Raw genomic sequence first — 18,765 nt, 5'->3', positions numbered from 1 at the left:
GGATTTATTCTTCAGAGCTCTCAAGGGACTGAAGTTTTACAAACTCAAAATAAGGAAATATTTCCTGATCCTGAGAGCAATTAAGCAGTAGAACACCCTTCCTCCTGAAGTCATGGATGTTTCACACTAGTTGGATAGAGTGAAGATTCTTGGGTAGGGGTTGGATTAGGAGACCACCAAGCTTATGTTTCTGATCTTGTAAGAACAATATTGGGTCTCAGCATGTTGTATGAGCTGATCTCCTGAAGTTTGATTATTTTATTATCTGCTATAACTCTCTGGTCTCTTTGGGGCCTTAAACTAATGGCAAAGACCAGCTTTGGCTGCATCAAATATTTTCTGTACTGAAATACAGAATGGAAGTCACCAGTAATAGTCACACAATGGAATCTATTCATTGATGTTCTGTCAACTAAGACAGTCTTTTGCATCCTTCTTCCTGGAAGATGTTTTGCATTCTCTAATGACTGAACATGAATATTTTAGAAATGTTTGAATATGCAGCATTAATTTCTTATAGATTAATGAAGTAGCTTGCTAATTCAAGGTTTGTTTCAGCAAATATATAACCTATGTTTCTTGAGTGGGACTGGAAAAGAAAAGAAGTTTGAAGGTTTGGGTAGGAGTGTAATTGACTAGGGAGACTGAGTCCTGTGTAAGTGCTACAGTTGTTTGGTACAAATCGGTTATGGGAAATGCTAAAGAAGGGAGTGCTTTCAGGACTTGGCTGGGAAATACATCCATAATTCTTTAAAGAAGCATCAAGACTCAAGTAATAAGCATTTTGGAAGAAACTATGGCAGGAAGAAATAAAGACAGAGAAAGGAGAAACGAAAGAAAAAATTGATAGCAGAAAGGAAAGAGATAGTTTTATCCTGCTTATTACATGGACATGGTTCCCAATATATACTCTTCAAGAAATTCAGTTCTTGAAGAAGAGGCGTTCCTCCCCCAACACTATTTTCTCATTCAACAGAGAGCTTTTCTGTACTTAGTTGCAGCTAACCATAACATAACTGTTCTGACCCCCCTTCCTCCGTTGCCCACACAGAATACACTCCAGAACAGTACAAGGGAACAAGGTTTATTGCACAAAACAAACAGAAGGTTCCATGGCAGCAAGCCACCAAGAGAAAACTCACAAGAACAGAACACAAAAGCAGCTATCCAGCTTGCTAGAATTCCAGACTAGAACTTCTGGCAAAAGTCTTCTGTTGACTGCTGCAAAGGGCGTATGCACAGCCAACCCTTTTTATAACCTGGAAAGGAGCCTCCCAAACAGCAGCTGAGAGCTCTTACCGCCGATAATTACGCCCACGCTCCTTGCGTCTATGGGCGTGGCGGTAACGCACGTCCAGAAACTCCCTGCCGAGTTCTGACTCACTGTCTCGTGACTCCTCCCCGCTGCTCCAAGGCATGGCATCGGGAGCCCCCCTCCTCTGGTTCTCACCACTGCTCCATGCCTCAGGCACCTCCTGGTGGCCGACCAGACTCTCAGATCCCTGCTCAGCGTCCGAACCCTGTCCAGGGTCCCCCATCTCCTCTGGGGCTGACTCGTAGGGACCCTCACTCTCGGAGTCTGGTGGCAGCGGCAACGGCACCTGCTGGGCCACAACACTATCCCTCACCGCAGGGCCCTTCCCCCAGGCCTGACGCTCGGGATACGGTCGGGAGGGAAATTGTACATGATAGGCCCGCACCAAAGCTGGAGCATGCACAGCTGTCGCATCGGTCCAGGTTCCCTCGTCGAAGTCCTCGTCCGCCAAGTCGACCAAATACTGGAACCGACCCTTGAGCCATCTCGAGTCACGGATCCGGGTCACTCTGCGTGATGGTTGTGCGTGCACCTCACACGACGACGGCAGGGGCGAAGAGGGACGTCGGAGAGGACAATCCGACCGCTCTGGGTGTACTCGCATCGAGCACGGGAGGGTCAGGCGATAAGCCACCGGGTTGATAATGGCCTCCACAGGGAACGACCCAAGATACTGGTGGTCTAACTTCCTCGTAGGCCGGTGGGATGGAAGATGCCGCGTGGACAGCCACACGCGATCCCCCACAGCCGATTCCGGCACCGCACAGCGAGACCTGTCCGCCACCCGTTTGTAATCCTCCTTTGCCTGATTCAAATAGCGGCGCACCATCTGGTGAACCACCTGAAGCTCAGAGAGGAAATCCTACGCTGCGGGGACCGGAGAGTCCACGGGGGTGAGAGGGAAAAAATGAGGGTGGTACCCGACGTTCGCCATGAAAGGCATCGTCCGTGTGGAGGAGTGCTGCGAGTTGTTAAACGCGAACTCTGCCATGGCTAGGTACTCCGCCCAATCGTTCTGCTGCTGGTTCACGAAGCAGCGCAGATATTGTTCCAGAATCCCAATCACCTTCTCCGTCCCCCCATCGGTTTCGGGATGGTGCGCCGAGGATAAACAAACTTGGACGTCAAGAGCGGCGATCAGCCCTTTCCAGAACTGGGCCGTAAATTGTGTACCATGATCGGAGACGACCCGGTCAGGTAGGCCGTGCAGCTGGAACACGTGCTGGATGAACATGCGGGCGGTGGCGCGGGCTGTCGGCAATCTCCGGCAGGGGATGAAATGCGCCATCTTGGTGAGCATGTCTACCACCACCAGGACCATAGTGAAACCGGACGACAGAGGCAGTTCCTTCAAGAAGTCCATGGACACAGCTCCCCAGGGTCTGTCCGGGGTCGGCAATGGCTGTAGCAAGCCTGGAGGAGCTCCCGTTGCTGATTTGGCCTGTTGACACTGTACACACGACGTGACGTACGTCTGCATGTCGTGTCATAGGCGAGGCCACCAAAAAGTACGGGAAACCAGGTGCAAGGTTTTGAACAGGCCAAAATGTCCTGCTGCTGGAGTGTCATGACACTGGGAGAGAACCAATCCACGGAGCGGTCCTGCACGCACGTAGAGCCGATCCCAATACCTCAAAAGGTCCTTGTCAAAGGTCCACGGGGATGTCGGCCCTACCTCTGCCCGCCGTTGTTCCACCCACTCGTCGTTCCGCTGCGCATCCCGTATCAAAGACCGTAAATCCACGGGTTCTTGGATTGCAGTGAAGGACTCGACGGGTAGGACCGTCCGGGGGGGAAGTGAATCAGCAGGGTCTGAGTACTCCGGCTTTCTAGACAGGGCATCCGCCCTTTGGTTCAAGGCACTGGGGATATACGTGACCTTGAAATGGAACCGGGCAAAAAATAGAGACCACCGGATCTGGCGTTGATTCAGCTTACGCGCTGTTGTCAAAAACTCCAAATTCCGATGGTCTGTCCGGACTTCAACCTGATGCCTGGCCCCCTCCAGGTGATGTCGCCAGGCTTCGAACGCCGCCTTGATAGCCAGCAACTCCTTCTCCCAATTGCGCTCGGAAGGATTGAGTTTCTGAGAGTAATAAGTGCAAGGGAAAAGGGTACCATCAGGGGCGTGAGCCTGCAATAACACCGCCCCCACCGCGATGTCAGACGCATCCGCCTCAACTACAAAGGAGCGATGGGGATCAGGGTGTTTCAAGATCGGCTCTTTTGTAAAAGTGCGCTTCAAGGCCACGAACGCTTGCTGTTCCATGGACCCCCAATGAAACGGCACTTTCTTTTGTAGCAGCCGAGTGAGGGGCGCAGTCAAGAAAGCAAAGCCGGGGATGAAGGACCGGTAATAGTTGGCAAACCCGAGGAATCTCTGAACGTCTTTCATCCTTCGAGGAGATTGCCAACTTCGTAATGCCTCCACCTTGCCTGGCTCCATCGCAATTCCTTCAGGGGATATACGGTGCCCCAGGAACTCGATGGTGGTCTGCCAGAACTGACACTACTCCAGCTTGGCATATAAGCGATGCTCTCGAAGTCACTGCAGGACCTGACGCAAGTGATGGTGATGATCCTTCCGAGACGTGGAGTAGATCAAGATGTCGTCCAGGTAAATGATGACAAACTGATCCAAAAGGTCCCGAAATATATCATTCATAAAATGTTGGAAGACAGTTGGGGCATTGGTCAACCCAAACGGCATGACTGTGTACTCGAAATGTCCGTATCGGGTGCCAAAGGCTGTCTTCCATTCCGCCCTGACTCGGACCAGATTGTAAGCCCCACGCAAGTCCAGTTTTGTAAACACCGCTGCTTCCCGGAGCCGCTCCAACAACTCGGGAATCAGAGGCAGCGGGTAGCGATTACGGATCGTGATGGCATTCAAGCACCGGTAATCGCAACAAAGTCTTAGATCCCCGGTCTTCTTTTTGACGAACAAAACTGGGGCAGACAAGGGTGAAGACGAAGGCCGGATAAACCCCCGGGCAAGGTTCTTGTCAATGAAGTCACGCAATGCGGCTAACTCCGGTTCAGACATGGAGTATAAGCGGCCCGTCGGGAGTTTCGCATCAGGTACCAGGTCAATGGGACAGTCGTAAGGCCGGTGCGGTGGCAGTTGATCCGCCTCCTGTTCGCTAAAAACATCCGCGAACTCTGCTAAACCCGGCGGCACTGTCACCTCGGCCGAACTGGGCACCTGAGCTGCACAAACATGATGGGTGTGGTCAACGCATTGCAAGGACAGGAACAAGATCCGGTTCTGCGACCAGTAGATCTGAGGGTCGTGCGCCCGCAGCCAAGCCAAGCCCAACACCACGGGGAAATGCAGACCCGAAGCCACGTAAAATTGGATGGCCTCCTCATGCTCCCCGAGGATCAGGCACAAAGGCTGCGGGGCTTTCTTGATGGGCCCAGACAGAAGCACCCGACCGTCAATGGTCTCCACTCGCATCGGAGGGTCTACCGGACACAGAGGGATGTTGTATTTTGTAGCAAACGCCGCATCCATAAAGTTTGTGGTAGCCCCGGAATCGACCAAGGCATGGGCTGGAATTCCCTGCATAATACCCGACAAGAGAATGTGCGCTGCTAAAATCATATGCCGTGGAGACCCTGTGCCTGACCCGAAGTCCTCCTCAGATTGGGCTTCCCCCATTTCCCGATACGGAGGTCCATCGTTGAGGGGAGGCCGTAGACCGTGTAGCCCCTCTACCTCCCTTCTTGGGGCAAACCATAGCCAGATGTTCCGGATCCCCACAGTAAAAACACAGCCCCCCTGCACGCCGTCTATCCATCTCCATGCATGACAAGCGGGGTCTGGCTGCACTCAACTCCATGGGCTCCTCCCGTGTGACAGGAGTCTCCTGTGGAACTGGCACTCTCATAACCTCCCGGGACGCTCGGCAAGGCCTCCGCCTCTGCAGCCGGCCGTCAATCCGGAGCCATAAATGAACCAACGCATCAAACGCTGGAGGCCTGTCCACTCTCACCAGCTCGTCCTGCAGGGCATCTGACAGGCCGTCCTGAAAAGCATCCATAAGGGCTGGCTCATTCCATTCAGAGTCCTGACTGAGCAGCCGGAACTCGCTAACGTAGTCCAGTAAAGAACCACGCCCTTGGTGCAACTCTTTCAGGAGTCTGGTGGCTGTTTCTCCCTTGCTGGGATCCTCAAACGTCAGCCGAAGATGAGTACAAAAGCCCTGAAAGTCGTTCAGCAGGGGGCTCAGCTGAGACAGCAAAGAAGTAGCCCACCTAGCTGCTGTGCCTGAGGGCAAGCTGATAATAAATCCCACCTTCGTCTGGTTGGTGGGAAAGTCCTCCGCTCTCAGGCCGATAAACAAACGGCATTGGCCCAGGAACGCTGAGAAAAGTTTTGGACTGCCATCAAACTTATCCGGCATGGCCACTGGGCATTTCCTCCGTTGCTGCTGGGGGGGTGAGGGGTTGACAGGAGCAGACAGCTGCGCAACTTGCGCTGTTAACAAGGCAAGTTGCTGTGCGAAGAGGGCATTCTCCACCTGGAGTTGCTCCATTATTGCTGAATGGAGGTTCGTTTGGGGCAGCAGTCAAACTGTTCTGACCCCCCTTCCTCCGTTGCCCACACAGAATACACTCCGGAACAGTACAAGGGAACAAGGTTTATTGCACAAAACAAACAGAAGGTTCCGTGGCAGCAAGCCACCAAGACAAAACTCACAAGAACAGAACACAAAAGCAGCTATCCAGCTTGCTAGAATTCCAGACTAGAACTTCTGGCAAAAGTCTTCTGTTGACTGCTGCAAAGGGCGTATGCACAGTCAACCCTTTTTATAACCTGGAAAGGAGCCTCCCAAACAGCAGCTGAGAGCTCTTACCGCCGATAATTACACCCACGCTCCTTGCATCTATGGGCGCGGCGGTAACGCATGTCCAGAAACTCCCTGCTGAGTTCTGAGTCACTGTCTCGTGACTCCTCCCCACTGCTCCAAGGCATGGCATCGGGAGCCCCCCCCTCCTCTGGCTCTCACCGCTGCTTCATGCCTCAGGCCCCTCCTGGTGGCCGACCAGACTCTCGGATCCCTGCTCAGCGTCCGAACCCTGTCCAGGGTCCCCCATCTCCTTTGGGGCTGACTCGTAGGGACCCTCATTCTCGGAGTCTGGTGGCAGCGGCAACGGCACCTGCTGGGCCACAAGACATAACCATGTCTTTCTCCTGTGATGTTGACTTCATCTCACTCCACAATGCATACCTGATGTAACTCAAAGTCATCCTCAACTACTTTATGTTTAATATTTTCTCTCTCAAATCAAGCTGCAGAAATCTGATGTACTTAACCAACCATTGGAAAATATCACAGCCAGTTGACTTTTAGGGGAGTGGAATCAGCTTGGAATCTATTTGTCACTTTAAACTGGGACAGGCAGGCTTCCTCTACTCTGATCCTTGGGCACTACTTTACGGGACCATTCTGACTTGGACAGTTGGAGAGTCTTCCCTCAGCCCCTGAGGTTCACTGGATGACTTTAGGATAGCTTCTTTCTCAAACTAACGAAACTTATCCAGAGATTCATAGCAGATATTAAAGCAGCCCAACTTCAGTAATTAGTTCATAAAAATGCTGAGATCCAATACTGTTCTTGTAAAACCAGAATCATAAGCTTGGTGGTCTCCTAATGCAACCCTCTACTCAAGAATCCTCCTTCTGCCCAACCAGTCTGAAACATCCATGACTTCAGGACAGTGGTGGGTTCCGGGTGGTACGGCCCTGCATGGGAGTACCGGTGGTAGCTGGGAGCAGTACAGGAATAGTGGGCCGTTTGTTCACACGTGCACAGTGTGAAGCGCCTTGACGACCTCTGTTAAGTAGCTGAGTGTTGCTGGGTGGTGGTGTGCACATGGGTATGCAGCGCGCGTGCCCAAGGACTCCGGGCCCCGTCGCAGCATATCGGTTGAGACGGGATCTGTAACCCACTACTGCTTCAGGAGGTAGGCTGTTCTTAAACACTCACAGGATCAAGAAATATTTCCTTCTTTTGAGTTTACAATGCTTCTATCCGTTGGGATCTCTGAAGAATAAATTCATTGGTGTAGCTATATAATTTTAGACCTTCCATGATTACTTGGAAGGAAACAGTGCTATGTATATAATCTTAAGCTTTTGAATAAAAAGGTGGGATAAATAAATCTGTCAGTTTGTTTGGGCTTTTTAAGGTTTAGTGCTCTTTTGAATTGCAATAAACCCATATCCAAAAGTCATGTCAACTGATAGTCAGATTCACTTTGAATTCTCCCTCACAAAATATATTAATAAAATCAGGGCAAATGGTTAAATCTATTAATTAAGCCATTTACCCAAACACTCTATTGTCCCAGCCCATTTGTTGGATTTTCCTTGCCAGCTGGTAAATTTTGGTAAGAAGGGAACAAAGAAAACCAAAGGAATCCACCAATCCCTATCCTTACCATGCACTATATAGGGTAAATAAAATAGCACAATTTCTCCAAAATGTAAAAGGATTGAATAGTGAACAATCTGTCCCCATAGAATACTGAACTGTAAAAGATTCTCCCTTACTTTTTATCTGGGGAAAACAACAACAACAACAACAACAACAACAGTCTATCATTTAGCTGCAAAGAATAAGTAGATGAAGTAGCTTCTGGTAATTAAGCTTTAATGGGCAGCTATAGAAGGAAAACAATTGTTGAGCAAAGAAAAAAACACTATTAAATGTGACTTCCTAACCACAGGGAAATAACTTTCAAAAGTTTTAGTCTCTTTACAACATATTAAAAATATACAATAGCAATTTCCAAACAATTTCTAGGCTCTAGAGACACTTGGCTGCCTTAGAAGATTGCTAGTGTTTTCATCTCTCTACGTCAACACTTGTCCAAACACAATTATAACCCTGACTGGGTCCAGATGCAAGTCTGCTTCCACATTATGCTGTTGTTTCTCTGTTTGCTTTTTTTTCTGAATTGAAATAGTGTCCACATAACTTGTTGCTCATGTTTATTTCAAATAAATAAATAAATAAAATGCTAACCATGCAGTAGTTATAAGGTGTGCAGCTTTCTACATATTTGTCTCGCTACTACCTCTCTTCTTCCTCATTTCCCCAAACACCTTGAGAACAACATGAGATTGGTTAAACTGAGAGTATGTTAGTGGCAGGGACGTGCGGTCAGGGGAGGCAGGGGAGGCAGAGCCTCACCGCTCATCATGAAATAATAATATATAAAATAATAATATCCACGAGGGTCCACGAGGGAGTTTCATATATATAAGAGAAAGAGGAGGGGGGAGGAGGAGCGTGCACGGGGTGGTGCCAGCTAGGCAACCGGCGGAGGCAGGAGGGTTCTTGGAAGCGCCAATAACCTTCCTGCCTCCGCTGTACTTTGCGCGCTCCTTGCGACTGCAATCGACGTCCAGAAGTGGCAGGGGCTTGATGACGTCGCCGCAGCTGCCATGCGCGGACGGACGGAGGTAGCCAGAGTGGCGCCAAGGCAGTCCGGCGGACGAGCGACCGAGGATCAGGCTGCCTGATCATCGCTCGCTCGCTCTTTTGTCCACCCGGACCCCTCGGCGCCACACTGGTTACCTCCGTCCGGCCGCGCCCAGCAGCGACGTCATCAAGACGAAGTGGCTTGGAGGTGAAGTGCTTTTCAGTGCTTTTCTGTGCATCTGGCATTTAGGTAGATAGCCGGATGTCCTAAACGCCAGACGCACAGAAAAGCACTGAAAAGCAGCTGCTGTTGGGGATCGCGGAGCGCGAGCCGGCGGAGTGCGCTCAGGAAGGCGGGGAATAAGATCACATTCTCCGCCTTCCTGAGCGCGCTCCGCCGGCTCGCACTCCGCGATCCCCGACAGCAGCTGCTTTTCAGTGCTTTTCTGTGCGTCTGACAGAAAAGCACTGAAAAGCAGCTGCGGTTGGGGATCGCGGAGCGCGAGCCGGCAGAGCGCGCTCAGGAAGGCGGGGAATGGGATCACCTTCCTGAGCACGCTCCGCTGGCTTGCGCTCTGCGATCCCCAACAGCAGCTGCTTTTCAGTGCTTTTCTGTGTGTCTGGCGTTTAGGTAGATGTCCTAAACGCCAGATGCACAGAAAAGCACTGAAAAGCAGCTGCTGTTGGGGATCGCGGAGCGCAAGCCGGTGGAGCGCGCTCAGGAAGGCGGGGAATGGGATCACCTTCCTGAGTGCGCTCCGCCGGCTTGCGCTCCGCGATCCCCAACAGCAGCTGCTTTTCAGTGCTTTTCTGTGCGTCTGGCGTTTAGTCCTAAACGCCAGACGCACAGAAAAGCACTGAAAAGCAGCTGCTGTTGGAGATCGCGGAGCGCAAGCCGGTGGAGCGTGCTCAGGAAGGCGGGGAATGGGATCACATGTGCTGGAGGCTGAGGCAGCCCCAGCCTCCAGCACACGTGGTACCATTCCCTGCCTTCCTGATGACGTCACCAGCCTCACCAGCCACAAACCTCACCGCACGTCACTGGTTAGTGGCCTAAGGTTTCTGTAGCTAGGCATGGATTTGAACCTTGGGGCTAACATTTTTAGTACTTCACTCATTAAATCAAAATTTTAGAAAAATCCAGTGACCAATGTGTGTTTACAGCACCCATTTCTAGTCTGAGCAGGAAAATTGAAAGGACAGCAATGCAAGGTGCCAAACAAATTACAAAATGATAAACTGGCAAGATTGTTCCAATATTTGAATTCTAGTGTAAGATTTAAAAAAAACATGCTTACACACCCGTGCACAATCTCTACAAAAACCTGCATCAATATTTAAGAGAGCAGGACTTTCGGATGATGACGTGGAAAGATCAGATGTGAGGAGCAGGTCTCCATGCTCCCATGCTGAGTTCTCCCTGTTGGAGGAATCTGAAAGGCGCTGAAACTACCCTGTAGGGGTGATGAAGTAAAGAGGGCACCCTGAAGGTCACGGAGAGCCACAACTCTCCTGCTTGACCCAGGTTTTCTTCCTTTTCAGCCATGACAAGCCATCATGGCAACAAAGCTGAGAGAGCCAAGGCAACAAAGAAATGTGTAGGAGTGGTGTAGATGAACAGTGACTGGAGCTGGGTGAGAAGATTCCTTTTTTATTTAGATCCTAACCTTAAAAGGAAAAAAAGAAAATCCAGGAAAAGAGACTCTTAGAACTATTTCTTAAAGTAGTGAATAACCATAGACAGAAAAATCCTAGTCCCAAAAGAAAGGAACTAAGGGGAGAAAAGCTAAAGACCTTTTAACACATAGAAAATTGAACTTTTAACTGGGTAGGCATTGTTCTGGAAAAGCACTATAAAATGCTGGAACTATCTACTTGAATAACTGACTTTGCTCCCATAAATTGAATTAAATTTGGATTAATAAATTTGTCAGACTGAAAGCAATGCTGAAACCTAAGCTGAGGGAAAATATACCATACCACTATAAGCCCACAAAAATTCTGATAAGAGAAATAAACAACATTCATTTGGAGGACTATGGTGATACTCACTGTTCTATTACTATCTACTTTATGACTACTGGACTCTATTGTGAGAATAAGAAAGATCTTTAAGTAAAGTAAAGTAACTTTTGATTTTTGCAAAGCTGCCTGGATCACTTAAATGGAACTGATTAATAATCTTGAAATGTAAATAACCATGATTTCTGAGGAGCAACCTTGTACCTGATTATATTGTTTTTTGGACTATTGAGTAAGAGCAGGACTTACCAAAATAAGACATGATGCTCCATCAGGGAAAAATGAGTGAAATTTCGAAAGAAATGGCATTGATGTTTCAAAGCATTAGGGATACTATGACAAAGAATCACAGAGAGATGAAGAACCTAGTGCAAGGCATAAATGGGAAAATAGAAAATATCCTACAACTGATAGAATGAAGATCAAAAAGTCCAGGAAAGAATGGAGGAAAAAATAGAACAGACAAATCAGCAAATAAAGCAAGGAGCTGAGAAGGAGAAGACGATAAAGATAATAATGACTGATAAAATAAATCACCTGGAAACAGTCCACAAATTGTCACAATATGGCAGCTGTTTAATAATCTTGATTAGGCAAAAATACCGGGGGCTATCTTTGCGCTTCTCTATCAGCTTTTCTTAAAAGGAAATTCTCCAGTCATAGGGGACTATATTCCTATCAACTTGCCAAGGTAATCCAACAGATCTGGAAACAAATCAATTCTGAGCTACCAGTTAGTGAAAATGAAATCAGTATAATTCATTTCATGCAATGTGTATTGTTTAAAAAAGGAGAAATGAGTCTACTACTTCTACATTTCATGCTTTGACTTGCAAACCATCTCCCAATTGAATGGATGGCCACATTTTTTTGGCAATCAGATAAAAGGATATTTGGGCTTCCGTTTGTTCCACGGACGTCGTCGGCAGGCTTTTTCTGAGCTTGTCGGATCAAAAGGCTGTAGAGGTTTTTTTTACGATCTTTAACGCCTTGGACACTCTTAAATTCTTGGAATTTATGAGGGAGAGATTCAGCTGTCGGGTTGAGCCACTCGTGTAGCCCTCCAGAAGGATTTATAGTCTCTGGAGTGCGGCGAGGAGTGCCCCCCTTTGCAGTTGTTGTATTCTCCGGTCTTTTGATATCCTCTGCTAATGTTTTTAGTAGAGCTAGACGCCGGGAACAGCCTTAACTTCTAACAACATCCCAAGAAGGAAGGAAGACTCTTGCAAGTATTTTAAGTTTTAAGTGGGGGAAAAAATCTTTTTAAAAAGAACGCTACTGCTGAGTTTGAGAGGCGTGGGCTTAGAACAAAGGATTCAAAATGGCGTTGATTTATAGTTGAAAACCTAAAGAAAATGAAAGCTAATTGCTTGCTGACAGCTGGGGTGGCTGAAATAGCTATTAACAACTTCTAAGTCAGTTTACATAACCTGACCTACTTGGAAGAGTATTTTGTGAGAAAGCTGGGAAGAACTGTCCTCCTTTTTTTCTGTTAAATATGGCAACGGATCAAGGGGCAGTTTCCTCAACTGCTACAATGAATCTCCAGGACTTGAAGGATTTTATAGGCAAAGAACTTAAAGAGATTAAACAAATGGTCCAAGACACTATAACAAGGTCCGATCAAATTGATAAAAATTTGCAAACTATTGCAACGGGATTATCAGAGGTGGTTCTTAAGGTGGACAGCAAGATTGAGCAATTAGCCATGGACTTGGAAACCAAAACGAAAGAAACAGATTTGAAATTTGTGGGAATGGAAGGGAATATGCAAAGGATGGATAATGAGATTATTATGATACAATTTAGATCTATGGAGTTTGCTATCAGACTTAGGGGCATAAGAGAAAACCCTAGAGAGGATTTAAGAAAAGTTTGTGCAGACGCTCTGGCTACGTTACTAAAAATGAATGACCCCAGTGTGATTTCAGCTAAGATCGACAAAATTTACAGAGTAAATTCACGCATAGCATCACAAAGGCAACTACCAAGAGATGTTGTGATATACTTTACTGAGAGATATTTCAGAAATGACATCTTGCAGAAGTCTTTCTACTCCGCCCTTCAAATAGATGGGCATATGATTGGTGTTTTTAAGGAGCTCCCGCCAGCGATGTTAAAGTTTAGAAGGGATTTTGGATTTTTGGTAGCTGAGCTGAAGAAGAGAGAGATACAATATAGGTGGGATGTTCCAATTGGTGTTATACTCAGGTATCAAGGGGTAAGATATCGTTTGAATACAATAGATAAAGCTAGAGAGTTTTATTATGAAATACTCAAGGGAAGTGCAACCCCTCCATGTACTTCTACATCAACATCAGCAGACTTGAATGTCTCAGAGCAGAGGCTGTTTGAAAAAGAATCAGACGAACAAAGAAAGCAGTTGCCAAAAGAGAAGGAGGTGCAGGGTGCTGTAGGTGGATTTCGAGTGGACCCCTCCGGATCTCTGTTGAGCTCCTTCTTGGAAGAAGGACCGTCTAAGACTCTCATTGAAATGCCGATACTTAAACCTGTGGAACAACGTGTTACTAGATCCACGACTAGACAAATGCTAGAATCTCACAAGCAGGTGGACCCCCAAACACAATGTGCTAAAAAAGAAGTTAAGAAGCAAACTGGAGCCATGGGAAGAGCCAGGCCGAAGATTAGCCTTGTGGAGAGAGATCTTCAGCAAATGCTTTCAACGCTCCAGACTAGACCTAAAGATGCTTAAGCTATTATCTTGGAACGTGAATGGACTGAACTCTCCACAAAAAAGGAAAAAAATATTTTACTATTTGAAGCAATTTAATAATGATGTTGTTTGTCTTCAAGAGACCCATATTAGGCTACAAGACCAGAAGTACTTAGTGAATTCAAAATTGGGAACACTGTATGCTGCCTCTAATTTGGTAAAGAAAAATGGAGTGGTGATATATATAAACAAAAGATTCCCAACCAAGGTTATAGAGGCAGACGACAGTGGTAGATATATAGCAATTGAACTTGATACAGACTTTGGTGCTATTTTGGTTGTAGGAATTTATGCACCTAATCAATTACAAGAAAGTTTTTACAAGATGCTTCATTTAAAAATCTTAGATTGGAATTTCAAGAGTATTTTAATTATGGGAGACTGGAATGGAGTGATTTCGCCAAGGAAATTGAGTTAGGGAAGAGGCCAAGAAGGTCTTGGAGAGTAAATGGAAATTTATTTAGATACGAAAAAAATGTTGATGAACTTTAAAAACACATGAAGGAATTTTTCAGTTTTAACATGAATAAGGGTACTCCCATTGAAACAGTTTGGGATGCAAGTAAAGCTTATATGCGTGGGGTCCTGATACATATGAATTTCAAACATAAACAAATTAGACAGAAAAGGAGAATGGAATTGGAAGATGAAATAAAAAGTAAGGAACAGCTGCTTATAGTAAACCCGAGAGACGAGGTGCTCCAGATGGCGCTAAAGCTGTTGAAAGATCAATTTCAAATGCTTATAGCAGAACAAACAGCAACTAACTTACAATTTGCGAAACATAACACCTTTGCTAATGCTAATAAACCTGGTAGGTGGTTGGCTCATACTTTGAGAAGGAACACGAATGACAGAATTATTGATAGAATTGAGTATGGAGGGAAGACGGTATATCAACAAGATTTGATTAAAAAATCATTTGTGGACTATTATGCTAAGCTATATGTACAGGATAATATACAGAACAAGTTAGTAGATGATTTTTGGGAAGGAAAAAGGGTTCCTAAAATATCTGTGCTTCAAAAGGCAAATTTGGAACGTCTGATAACTGCTGATGAGATTACTTTAGCTATAAATCAACTTAAACTAGCTAAGGCTCCAGGGACTGATGGTTTGACTGCAATGTACTATAAAACTTTACAACTGGAAATGATTGAATATCTTACACAACTATTTTGTAACATACAGCAAGGAGGTAAAATACCCTCCTCATGGAAAGCGGCTTTTATCTCATTGATACCTAAAGATAAAGAGGGCCCTAAGAAACCAGAGGATTACAGGCCGATATCTCTTCTGAACACAGATTATAAAATATTTGCTAAGGTACTAGCCAACAGATTGATGCCGGTTATCCAAGAGATTATTCATCATGATCAAGCAGGATTTATTGAAGGCAGACATATGAAGGGGAATGTAAGGCAACTCATAGATTTAATTGATTATCTTGATAAGAATAAGCAGATCTCTGCAGTGCTGGTCTTCTTGGATGCAGAGAAGGCCTTTGATCGAGTGAATTGGAACTTTCTAACCAAGACTTTGGAAAAGATGGATATGGGACCACGACTTCAGCAGGCGATTGGAGCAATTTATCAGCATCAAAATGCACAACTTATTATTAATGGAAATTTGTCAACAACTTTCGAGATACAAAAAGGCACAAGACAAGGTTGCCCATTATCTCCATTGTTATTTATTTTAACTTTGGAAGTCTTGTTGAATGCAATCCAGGACTCAAAATCCTTAGATGGCATAACTGTCAGGCAAAAGGAATACAGAACTAGAGCATTTGCCGATGATCTGGTTGTTACCCTTTCACATCCTTTGAAGTCAATAATCCAGATGAAAAATATTATAGTAGAATTTGGCATGGTGTCTGGGTTTAGACTAAATCAAAACAAAACGAAAATGATGGTTAAAAACATGACAGAGACCCAAAGAAAGAGACTTGTAAGTTTAGCAGGCTTTGAAATAGTCTCCAAGGTCAAATATTTAGGAATACAAATTGCAGAATCAAACACAAAACTTTTCTTAAATAATTATGAAGTGTTGTGGCAAAAGATCCAGAAAGATCTTGAAGTATGAAAAAAGTTAAAATTGTCTTTGCTTGGAAGGATATCAGCAATTAAAATGAACATTCTACCTAGATTTATCTTTTTATTCCAGATGATACCGGTGCTTAAATCAGATAAAACTTTGTTAAATTGGCAAGCAACATTAAATAAATTTGTTTGGAAGGAGAAAAAACCGAGAGTAAAGATGAAGATTATGCAAGATACTCGCGAAAGAGGTGGCCTTAGACTCCCAAACCTTTGATTGTACTATGAAGCTGCGGTATTAACGCATGTAGCAGATTGGTTTGGGAAAACAAAAATGGAACTGCTGAATATAGAAGGCCATGATCTTGTTCTGGGATGGCATGCATATCTTTTTTATGAAGATAGGGTGGATAAAGTGTTTAACAATCATGTTCTCCGAAGTGCCCTGATGAGAGTATGGAAGAAGCACCGGCCCAATTGGGACCATAAAATACCGCTTTGGTTGGATCTTGCAGACACCATGGGGATTATGAATATTAAGTCACTCGGGGGTTGTTTATACAAAGATGTGCTTATCGCTGATGGGGACGAATGGAAGTTAAAAACTTTGGAACAACTGTTGGAAGAAGGAATTATTTTAAACTGGTCACATTACATACAGTTACAGAAGAGATGGGAAGAAGATCGTAGGGTCGGTTTTATGGATAAAGAAGTGGAACTGATCAAGCAGATAAAAGAGACTGGCCCAAAACAAGTTAAAAGAATATATAATGTACTGTTAGAAAGAGATTCAGAAAGTGAACTGGTTAAGGATTGTATGATTAAATGGGCTCAGAATTTTGGTGAAGTGGTTATGTTGGAAACGTGGGAAAAAATATGGGTTCAGAATGTTAAATATACACAGTCACAGAATTTAATGGAGAACTTTTACAAAATGTTTTACAGATGGTATTTAGATCCTAAAAAATTATCATGCATGTACCCAAATATTCAACCAAAATGTTGGAGATGTGGGTGCCTAGATGCTACCTTTTTTCATGTATGGTGGACCTGCAACAAGGTTAAAGCTTTTTGGATAAAAATATGGTGGGTTATGCAAAATGTATTGAAGAAAAGAATACAATTTACTCCGCAAATGTTTTTATTGGGTATAACTAAGGATTTTACTAAAGGGGAAACAAAATTGGTTTTGTATATGGTCACAGCAGCTAGGTTGTTGATTGCGCAACATTGGAAGAAAGATTTTTTACCGACAATTGGTCAATGGACTCAGAAGGTGGCGGGGTTTGCCGAAATGGCAAAAATTTCAGCTTTCTTAAAAGGTCAGAAGCAGGAGAATTATACACAGGAATGGGTAAAATGGATTGATTACATACAGAATAAATACCAGACTAGGAAGTACTATGTAGCCTTTAGGTAAGAATGTTTAGACTGATAGATGATCAGAGTAAATAATACATGGGATGCTTGGAATTGTTAGAGTGGTGTATAACGGAAGTCAGGGGGGTGGGTTTGAGTGGGAGGTGGGGGAGGGTTAGGGTGGAGGGTGGGGCAATATATATGTATAAATAAACTAGAAGATGGGATTAATGAAATATTGTTATTTTAAGAGAAATTTATATTATGAGTTATATATGTTAAATTAGCTTAGAAGATGGGATTAATGTGCTATTGTTACTTTAAGAGAAACTTATATTGTGTTTGTTGGGAGGAGAGGGGGTACAATATGTGAACGAGTAATTTACTTTAAGACGGGGGGAGGGGAGGGGGTAAAGTAATTGGTATAATATTTGAATGAGAATTTTGGGGGGGGCTGGGGGAGGGGAGGGGGCATAGTATCTGTATGTGATTTATACTGTATGGGGGGGTTAAAAGGGGGAAATTTGTTTGTATAAAACTTTTTCAATAAAAGATAAAAGGATATTTGTACTTGTATGTGTTTAAACGAGGTATGCCTGGAAAAACAGAAGTTTAAGCAAACTAGATTTGTAGAGGACTAAAATCACACTGATCTAGATTTAAACTTTAAAAATCCAAATAAGTTTCCAATGATTGGGATTTAAAGTACCTTAAAGTAATTCTTCAGACATATAGCAGATATGACATGGTGTACTGTAGGATTTGAAGAAACACAGGCTCAGCCGTGGAAGCTCACTGAGTGACTTTGGGACAGTCATTCTTTTTTAACCCAGTCATCTTAAAGAAAATGTATTATCATGTCATGCCCAAGACTTGAATCTCCCATGTCTTTGTACAGCCCATTAGGTCAGTATATGTTCTAGGACACCCTGGTCTTCTTTTACCCCAGAGCCCTAGCACTGAGAATTACATCACAAGCCCACTCCTGATGAATATTATTAAACTGCATTTCTGGAAATAACCAGAGAGTTCCCAAACAACATGGTGCTAATTTTCTACATTTTTGATAAAGAATGAAAGGCAAAAAGAAAGTGCAAAATCAACAGAATTTATTAAGACATGGCATCAAGAATGAAGTTCCACATTTTACTGAATATTATTTCCCTGTCATAGTATCAGAAAGCCTGCCATGAGAAAAAAGGTCCCTGGAGGCATTCATACATTTATCCTTTCAGGCTACACCATACCTGGAGGCGTAATTCCTATGACTTATTTCAAGAAGATATAATGCTTTGGCAATACAAACCACATTGCGATTTTGGAACAGGGATAAACAATTCTTATCAATTCAGTGCCATTCCTTGATTTGCTGTGTGATTGGTTAATATTCAACCATGCTACTCTATGCTGATGCTGCTTCCTGTAAAATGTGGTTCTCTGATATGAGAAAGTAAAACACAGAGAATAAGGAGCAACTGATCTTCCTATCCAAAACACTGGATAGGAAAGGGAAAGTTTGGCCATATAGATATGGTATCTTTTAATCAAGGCTAGATGTTGTGAAAACTTGTTCTTTTGTCAAAGGTGCCTCTAAGCCAAGAGTAACAGTGTAAAATTAAGAAAACCCAATTAGCATATAATGTTTATTCTTGTGTGCAAAAAATCCTGCTCCTAAGGGAACAAGGAAATTAATGTCGGCTATGAACAAGCTCCTGGGGATAGCAAAATAATGTTAATGAATGCAGGATAACAAATAGATCTTATCTTACCCCTTAATGAATGCATGTCAGTCATATTTCATTTCCTACTAATGCTTAAGTGCATTCTTCAGATTCCTGGGGGGAAAAAATCAAATTTCT

The sequence above is a fragment of the Natrix helvetica genome (assembly GCF_964273705.1).
Source record: "Natrix helvetica genome assembly, chromosome: Z".
Classification (NCBI taxonomy): domain Eukaryota; kingdom Metazoa; phylum Chordata; class Lepidosauria; order Squamata; family Natricidae; genus Natrix; species Natrix helvetica.
The sequence above is the reverse complement of the archived record's forward strand: the minus strand, read 5'-3'. Positions refer to the sequence as shown.